The 9,763-nt window shown below is 33.4% G+C and overlaps 1 pseudogene; it reads left to right on the forward strand.

Moving 5' to 3' along the window:
* The first annotated feature begins 4,709 nt into the window (after positions 1 to 4,709).
* LOC148940147 (purine nucleoside phosphorylase pseudogene) lies at positions 4,710 to 5,711 on the forward strand (annotated as a pseudogene).
* The last annotated feature ends 4,052 nt before the right edge of the window (positions 5,712 to 9,763 follow it).

Raw genomic sequence — 9,763 nt, forward strand, 5'->3', positions numbered from 1 at the left:
ACGTGTAATTTTGTATTTTTTTTTTTTGTCAGAAGAAAGATCACGGATTCGTGTTTATTTGCCTTTCTTTATCAAACAGTTCGTGGTAACGAACTGTAAATACGGAGCAACCCGGCTCAATTGTAACCGAAACTCTAGAAAACGAGTTTTTGATGCCAATAGATATATTAAAAGAATCAAATTTCAATGCTGATTTCAATTATATAACTTTCATCAAGTTTATTGCTACCCATCAAAAGTTACACGCCTGAGAAAATTTGGCTGATTTTCGAAAAAAGGGGGGCAGAACCTCTAAAAATTATAGAACCTTAATTAAATTGACACCATCATATTCAGAGTATCAGAAAACCTTACTGTAGAGGTTTCAAGATCCTATCTACAAAAATGCGGAATTTTGCATTTTTTGTCAAAAGAAATATCACAGATGCGTGTTTATTTGTTTGTTTGTTTGTTTGTTTTTTTTTTTTTTTTTCTCTAGGGTGATTGTATCGACCCAGTGGTCCTAAAATATCGTGACAGGGCTCATTGGAATGGAAATCAAAATTTGCAGTGCGCTTTTTAAGTTACCAAAAAAATGGAGGACAATTAGACCCCCTCCCGGGATCATTTTTTCCCACTGTCACTTAATCAAAATTTTGAGATAGCCATTTTGTTCAGCATGGTTGAATATATAATAGACATGTCTTTTTTGATGACTTAATTCCCCGAAGTTCCCAGAGGGAGGGCTAAAAGTTATGAACTTTACCCAATGTTAACATAGTATTGGTTATTGGGAAGTATACAGAAGTTTTTAGGAGTTTTTTCTGGTAGTGGGAGGGAAGGGTGGGTCGGTGGTTATGTTGGAGGATCTGTTCATGAAGGAAGTTTTCATGGGGGAAGGGAAATTGCCATGAAGGGGGTGCCGGACTTGCCAACATTATTTATTGGTTATTGGGAAGTATACAACCATTTTCAGGAAGGATTTTTTCTGGAGGGGGCTAGAGGAGGGGTTACTCTGGAGAATATTTCCGTGGAGGATTTTTCTTTGGGGTAAGGGAAATTTCTATGAAGGGGGCGCCGGATTTCCAAGCATTATTTAAAAAACGATCAGAAATTAAATAAAAAAAACAAGTTTTTTGAACTGAAATGTAAGAAGGAATATTAGAACTTAAAATGAACAGAAATTATAACGTATGTGAGGGGGTTCTCCCCCAAGTCAATACCTCGCTCTTTACGCTACAGTTTTTTTAGTACTTTCAAAAGAGCTATCTATTCTAATTAAATGGCCTTTGTGATTCAGGGGTTTGTGAATCAAAATTTTTTTAACTCTTAACGTAAAGAGCGTGGTATTGACTAAGGGGAGAACCCCCTCATATACGTAATAACATATACGTAATAAAAAAAAAAAAAAAACAAGCGATACGGCTCAATAGTAATCGAAACTTTTAAAAACGGAATTTTAATGTCAATAAATGTATCAAAAGAATGTGTTTATAATGCTGATTCTAAATATATAAATTTTATTAAGTTTAGTATAACTCATCAAAGGCTACGAGCCTGAGAAAATTTAATCGATTTTTTAAAGAGGGGGGAAAAATCCCCTACAAGTGACAGAATTTTAATGAAAATCACACCGTCAGATTCAGCGTATCAGAAAACCCTATTACATAGGTTTCAAGCTCATATCTGCAAAAATCTGCAACTTTATATTTTTTGCCATAAGAAAAATATACGAATATAGAAGTTAGTTACGTAAGTTAAATTGTAAAGACATCCATTTAGCAAAAGAAAAGTAAAATTTTTATGCAAATAAAAGCTGCATTAACTAAAAAACGATCAGAAATTAAATAAAACAAAACAAGTTTTTTAAACTGAAAGTAAGTAGTGACATTAAAACTTAAAACGAACAGAAATTATTCCGTATATGAAAAGGGTTGTCCCCACCTTGACGCCTCGCTCTTTACGCTAAAGTTTGACTCTGTCATACACCTTTATTTTTTAAAAAAATAAAAAAATTAGCGTGAAGATCGAGGCGTTGGGTAGGGGACAGCCGCTTTCATATACGGAATAATTTCTGTTCGTTTTAAGTTTTAATGTCGCTCACTACTTTCAGTTTAAAAACTTGTTTTTTTTATTTAATTTTACATTAAAAGACGATCATTGTAATAACAAACCATTGTATACATCGGACTTTGTAACCTACTTCATTGTTTGAAGTTTGTCTCTTAATATTTCAAAGAAGAAAAAACCGTAGGCTTTTCCTGTTTGTAATCATATATCAAATAGTTCGTGGTAATGAACTGTATAGTAAGAGCGACTGGTCTCGATAGTAACAGAAACTCTAAAAAACGGAATTATGATACCAATAGTTACATCAAAAGAATTGGATTTTTATGCTTATTTTAAATCCGGGTTGCAGCGGTAGCTAGCAACCTAGTAAGAGACGATCACCTCCAATGTCAAGAAATATAAAACCCCCCAACTCCTAAAAAAAGAGTCAGATCAAAACAAAAACTACACCATTAGAACCGCCTTGTCCGAATCCTCTATAAAGGAAACTTATCGCCCTTTGGCTTGAATAACAAAGAAAATATATTGGCTTGAAAATCAAGAAAATTGACTTTTACCACGTTATTCTCCACAAACGGGATATTTTTTCTTTCCGCTTTTTTTTTCTGCTCAGCTAGCTGGGCACTGGAAAATCATAGAGAGCTGTATAATAGCTCATTTTAAAGGAAATTGCAACATCTAGTCACTTTTGTATTTAAAAATAAAATACTTTTTAAAGTAGAATCAATTTTGTCAAAAAAATTGCATTTTTGATGTATTTTCATACTGCAGTCTTTTCAAAGATATTTGAATTTTGAAGCAATAAAACAGTCCATGTAATGAACTCTATAGTAATAATAGCTACTTGTCTCAATAGTAACCGAAACTCCTGGAACCAAAATTTTCTTTTTTGGCTTAATCGCTAAAATTATTATGTAAACTGCAAAAATATTTATGATGCCTAATCAGTAATAGTAATTTTTTAATTTAAACAACAAAAATACATGAAAATTCTAAAATTAGTTTTGCTTTTTGTCTCCTGGAAGAAATTTTTTTTTCATCTCAGTTCAAATTTATTATTGTATCCTGGAACCAAGCTTTTTTGGTTTGTAACCCGTAAAGTACATATCTCCATATTATTGTCTCATAATTGCAATTATTTTAGTTTTCAGTCCAGAATCACTAAACTTATTATGTAAACTGCAAAAATATTTATGGTGTCTAACCAATAATACTAATTTTGTAATTCAAACAAGATAAATACCTGAAAATTTTAAAATAAGTTTTGTTTTATGATAGGTTTTATATAATCTACACGGGATTTTGTGTTATTAATAATTTTAAAACTTTAAAAAATATTGTCTAACTCGATTTGAAAAAAATAAATAATAACAAAAAAAAATATCAAAAAAGAAAAATCCAAATTTCTAATAATAGAAAACTTTACTACACAAAAAATAAAGCTAACATCCTGAAATATCAGAAAAGTTTATTTAAAAGAGATAAAAATGCCACCAAACGCAATAAAGCTCGAGCACGCGTAAGGATTGCTACTAAGATGTCTTGTGATCCAGGATTTAAGAAAATGAAATATGACAGAGCAAAACAGAGGTATCTTACGGATCAGGGGTATCGAGAAGGGAATTATAATAAAGATCGAACTCTTCCCTATACTAACTTGCATACGCAACTTCACTATAGTTAAGATTACAGTATTTATATTATGTTACATTAAGGAATGAACTGTAGCCCATAGTAACTGAAGTAATAAAAGGAATTATTATATAGATGATTATTTTAATTATATTCCTTAAGTAATCATTTGTAAAATTTTTCCGTACCGGGAATCAAACTCCAGCCAACTGGGTGAGAGCCAGTTATCCTAATCGCTAGCCCATGTAGAATAAAATAAGATATTTGATTAATGAAGTTTATCTTAAATTACTTTATTCTCTTGAGACCATAATATATTTATAGCTATGTTTGCTCACACCTCCTTAGATTATCACGTTTTGAGTAGTAAGAACCTATCGAAAATACTAATTAATTTTGAAATTTTCAGGCATTTTTCTAGTTTTAATTAAAGAATAAAAATCATTGCTCAGACACCATATATACTTTTGCATTTTACATAATAACTTTAGCAATCCATGAAACAAAATTTTATAATAATATATAATGAACTCTTGCCTATACTAACTTATATACGCAACTTGATCTGGGATGCAGCGGTAGCTTGCAACCTAGTAACAGACGATCACATCCAATCCTAAAAAATACATTACTTTATGGATACAACACTGTACAACACTGTAATAGCAAATTATATTAACATCATCTTACTTACAAAGATCAAATCAATGTTATTAACTTAATCAAAAGCATGTAGATATAGTTATATTATATACATTAGGTTCTTTAGAGTTTTAACAAAAAACTGATTGTTTAATTGAAACTAGATTAATTCCTGAAAATTTCAAATGGAATAATTTTATTTTATGGATGACTAAAGTTATTATGTAAACTCCAAAAATATTTATGGTGTCTGAGCAATGATTCTAATTTTTTAACTAAAACTAGAAAAATATAAGAAAATTTTAAAATTAGTTTTTATTTTTGATAGGTTTTTGATACTTGATGCGTGGTTTCAATATAAAGCAATAGTAACGTTATTTGAAACAATGAAAAAATATTTAGACAATGCAAATGAGATTTTTATGAGCTTTTCTTCTCAGCTGAAAAACTTGATAACCAATATTTGGAATCATCTACGGCAAACTCCTCTTGTTGAAGAATCCCCTCTTAATTATGATGAGATCAAAGCTATTGCTGATTTTTTGTTATCTAAAACGAAGTACAGGTGCCAGATAGGAATTATTTGTGGCTCTGGGTTAAGTGAACTTGGAAACTTATTAGAAAATAAAACCACCATTCATTACAAAAATATACCCCATTTCCCTGTTTCAACCGTTGTAGGGCATAAGGGCCAAATGGTAATAGGGCTGCTTAAAAATGTCCCAGTTGTGTGTATGCAAGGTAGATTTCATCCGTATGAAGGATACCCGACTTGGAAGTGCGCTTTACCGGTTCGAGTCTTGCACGTAATGGGAGTTAAGAGTTTGATCATTAGCAATGCTGCTGGTGGTTTAATGTCCAATCACAAAATTGGCGACATAATGATAATAAAAGACCATATAAGCATGCCGGGGTTAGCTGGAAGATCTCCATTGGTCGGTCCAAATGATAACAAATTTGGCACTCGATTCCCCTCAATGCAAGGTGCGTACAATAAAAAATATCGTGAATATGCACTAAAAATTGGTAGCGAAATTGGCTTGAAGGAAAATATTCACGAAGGTGTTTATTGCATGAATGGTGGTCCAGCATATGAGACACCGTCTGAATGCCAAATGCTACTAAATACATCAAATATTAATGCTGTAGGAATGTCCACTATACCAGAAGTGGTTGCAGCTCGCCATTGTGGTATGTTTGTTTTTGCTTTCAGCCTTATTTCAAATAAATGTGTGATGGACACTGATTCTGAAAATTCACCTAATCATTCAGAAGTTATCGCAGCTTGTGAAAGTAGGAAGTCTGACTTGAAGGTTTTCGTGGAGAGAATGGTACTTCAAATAAATGAAGACTTGCAATCACTGCCGTCAGAAAATGACAAAGTTTAATGGTAATCATGCAATGGAGTTTATGTTTTAAGGATATCGAGGATTTATGCTCATGAGAGTCCTGAACAAGTCCAACAAAGTGTCGAAAAGAATTTAGTAAGTTCCCTTGCTTGTTTTCTATGTTCTATATATCTATCAAACAGTTCTTGATAACGAACTGTTTAGTAAGAGTGAATCGTCTCAATAGTAACCGAAACTCTAAAAAACAGAATTCTGATACCGATCGATGCATCAAAAGTACATAAAGGATCGACATAGTTCATCATAAAATGTTTCAGTCAAGAGGATGTCATGGAGTAGTTATTAATAAAAGCTTAAAAAGACAAATCTATGAAAATTGCCTTCGGCAGGATTTGAATCTGTGACCTTTGGAGCAGAACTCCAACACACTATCCACTGCGCCTCCTAGGATTTCAAGGACACGATTTTAAAATAGTTTATTTTTTATATCCGGGTTGCAGCGGTAGCTAGCAACCTAGTAAGAGATCACCTCCAATGTTAAGAAATATAAAAACCCGTAGCTCCTAAAAAAAGAGTCAGATCAAAACAAAAAGTACACCATTATCCGGGTTGCAGCGGTAGCTAGCAACCTAGTAAGAGACGATCACCTCCAATGTCAAGAAATATAAAACCCCCCAACTCCTAAAAAAAGAGTCAGATCAAAACAAAAAGTACACCATTAGAACCGCCTTGTCCGAATCCTCTATAAAGGAAACTTACCTCCCTTTGGCTTGAATAACAAAGAAAATATATTGGCTTGAAAATCAAGAAAATTGACTTTTACCACGTTATTCTCCACAAACGGGATATTTTTTTCTTTCCGCTTTTTCTTTCTGCTCAGCTAGCTGGGCACTGGAAAATCATAGAGAGCTGTATAATAGCTCATTTTAAAGGAAATTGCAACATCTAGTCACTTTTGTATTTAAAAATAAAATACTTTTTAAAGTAGAATCAATTTTGTCAAAAAAATTGCATTTTTGATGTATTTTCATACTGCAGTCTTTTCAAAGATATTTGAATTTTGAAGCAATAAAACAGTCCATGTAATGAACTCTATAGTAATAATAGCTACTTGTCTCAATAGTAACCGAAACTCCTGGAACCAAAATTTTCTTTTTTGGCTTAATCGCTAAAATTATTATGTAAACTGCAAAAATATTTATGATGCCTAATCAGTAATAGTAATTTTTTAATTTAAACAACAAAAATACATGAAAATTCTAAAATTAGTTTTGCTTTTTGTCTCCTGGAAGAATTTTTTTTTTCATCTCAGTTCAAATTTATTATTGTATCCTGTAACCCGTAAAGTACATATCTCCATATTATTGTCTCATAATTGCAATTATTTTAGTTTTCAGTCCAGAATCACTAAACTTATTATTTAAACTGCAAAAATATTTATGGTGCCTGTAAAGTAAACTTTTTGTCCCTTGGCTTGAACAGCAAGGGAAATATATTGGCTTGAAAATCAAGAAAAGTGGCATCTACTACAACATTCTGCCTAAAAGGGATATTTTTTTTTTGTATCCACAGATAGCTTGGCACTGGAACATCGTAGATAGTTTTTCAATGGCTCATTTTAAAGGAAATTAATTGGGTTAAAAATCTATAGTAACTAAAATAAATTATTTCTAAAAGAGAATAAATTTTTCCAAAAAAAACTGCATTTTCGATGTCTTTTCACACTGCAGTATTTCAAACATTATACCAGCGGTAAGATTTGAACCCACGCCTCCGAAGAGACTGGTGGCTAACACCAGTGCCTTGGACCACTCGGCCAGGCTGCCTCTCATAAATAATATATATGTTAATCTGGGTTGCAGCAGTAGCTAGCAACCTATCAAGAGACGATCAGTCCAATGCTAAGAAATATAAAAACCCAAAACTCCTAAAAATAGAGTCAGATCAAAACAAAAGTATATCATTAGAACTACCTTGTCTGAAAACTTACTATATAAATAATGAATGTCGTCATAGTTTTATATTAGAGCTATGACGTGAATAGAAAAACACGATATTATGTTGGGGTTTCTGAAGACGTCATGAAATAATATCATTGCGCCATGATATTATTCGCCATGACCAAAAACTGCATTTTTGATGTCTTTTCACACTACAGTCTTTCAAACATAATCGTATACCAGCGGTAAGATTTGAACCCACGCCTCCAAAGAGACTGGTGGCTAACACCAGTGTTTTGGACCACTCGGCCAGGCTGCCTCTTATAATTTGGGTTGCAGCAGTAGCTAGCAACCTAGTAAGAGACGATCAGTCCCATGCTAAATATCCCGATTGTGGAGAATAACGTGGTTAAAGTCAAATTTCTTGATTTTCAAGCCAATATATTTTCTTTGTTATTCAAGCCAAAGGGCGGTAAGTTTCCTTTATAGGGGTTTCGGACAAGGCGGCTCTAATGGTGTACATTTTGTTTTGATCTGACTCTTTTTTTTAGGAGTTATCGGTTTTTATATTTCTTAACATTGGACGTGATTGTCTCTTACTAGGTTGCTAGCCGCCGCTGCAACCCGGATTAGTATAGGCAAGAGTTCGTTCTTTATTATAACATAGTTACCGCTGCAACCCGGAAAGCTATTCAGATTTATGTAAAATCAAATATAACCTTGTATGACGTTGCAGCCAAGCAAAGGGGTCTAAGAAGCTGGTGTTAGCCACCAGTCTCTTTGGAGGTGTGGGTTCGAATCCCACCGCTACCAGTATTTTATATCAAAGCAAACAAATTACTTGTTTGAGTCTTAAATTATAATCTTATCTTAGTTACTATGGGCTGAAGTTTGTTCCTTGCTGTGACTATGGACTAAAGTTCGATCTTTAATGCAATTCTAATGATGTACTTTTGTTTTGCTCTGAGTTTATTTTTAGGAGTTCTGGGTTTTTATATTTCTTAGCATTGGACTGATCATCTCTTACTAGGTTGCTAGCTACTGCTGCAACCCGGATTCACGTATATAGTTATGAGAGGCAGCCTGGCCTTGTCGTCCAAGGTGCTGGTGTTAGCCACCAGTCTCTTCGGAGGCGTGGGTCCAAATCTTACCGCTGGTATACAATTGTGATTTATGTACAAAAATCAAATATCTTTGAAAAGACTGCAGCATGAAAAGACATCAAAAATGTAGTTTTTCGTGGAAAAATTTATACTCTTTTAGGAATAATTTATATTAGTTACTAATGATTTTTAACCCAATTAATTTCCTTTAAAATGAGCTATTGAACAACTCTCTAAAAAAGCTCCTAAAAAAGGCTTGGACAGCAAGGGAAATATATTGGCTTGAAAATCAAGAGAAGTGGCAGCTACTACAACATTCTGCATAAACGGCATTTTTTTTTCTTTTCTTTCTTTTCCACAGATAACTTGGCACTGGAACATAGTAGTGAGTTGTTCAATGGATCATTTTAAAGGAAATTAACTGGGTTAAAAATCTTTTGTAACTACAATAAATTATTTCTAAAAGAGAACAAATTTTTCTACTAAAACCTGCATTTTTAATGTCTTTTCATACTGCAGACTTTTCAAAGATATTTGATTTTTGTACATAAATCATAATCGTATGCCAGCGGTAAGATTTGAACCCACGTCTCCGAAGAGACTGGTGGCTAACACCAGCGCCTTGAACCACTCGGCCACGCTGCTTCTCATAACTATATATGTGAATCCGGGTTGCAGCAGTAGCTAGCAACCTAGTAAGTGACGATCAGTCCAATGCTAAGAAATATAAAAACCCAGAACTCCTAAAAATAGAGTCAGATCATTACAGCTTTAATTCTTAGTTTGCCAGTTTGCTAGCAAGGGAAATGTATTTCCCTTGCTGTTCTAGCCAAATGACAGAAAGTTTCCTATACAGGGGTTTCAGACATGTCAGTTCTAATGGTGTACTTTTTGTTTTGATCGGACTTTTTATAGGAGTTATGGGTTTTATATTTCTCAACATTGGATGTGATCGTCTCTTACTAGGTTGCTAGCTACCGCTGCAACCTGGACTACTTAAGTCTAATATATGGCATGGTTTGTTCTTTACTAGGTTTCGGCCATCTCT

This window comes from Artemia sp. Qi Xiang Cuo, chromosome 20, assembly GCF_049724085.1.
Source record: "Artemia sp. Qi Xiang Cuo chromosome 20, ASM4972408v1, whole genome shotgun sequence".
Taxonomy (NCBI): domain Eukaryota; kingdom Metazoa; phylum Arthropoda; class Branchiopoda; order Anostraca; family Artemiidae; genus Artemia; species Artemia sp. Qi Xiang Cuo.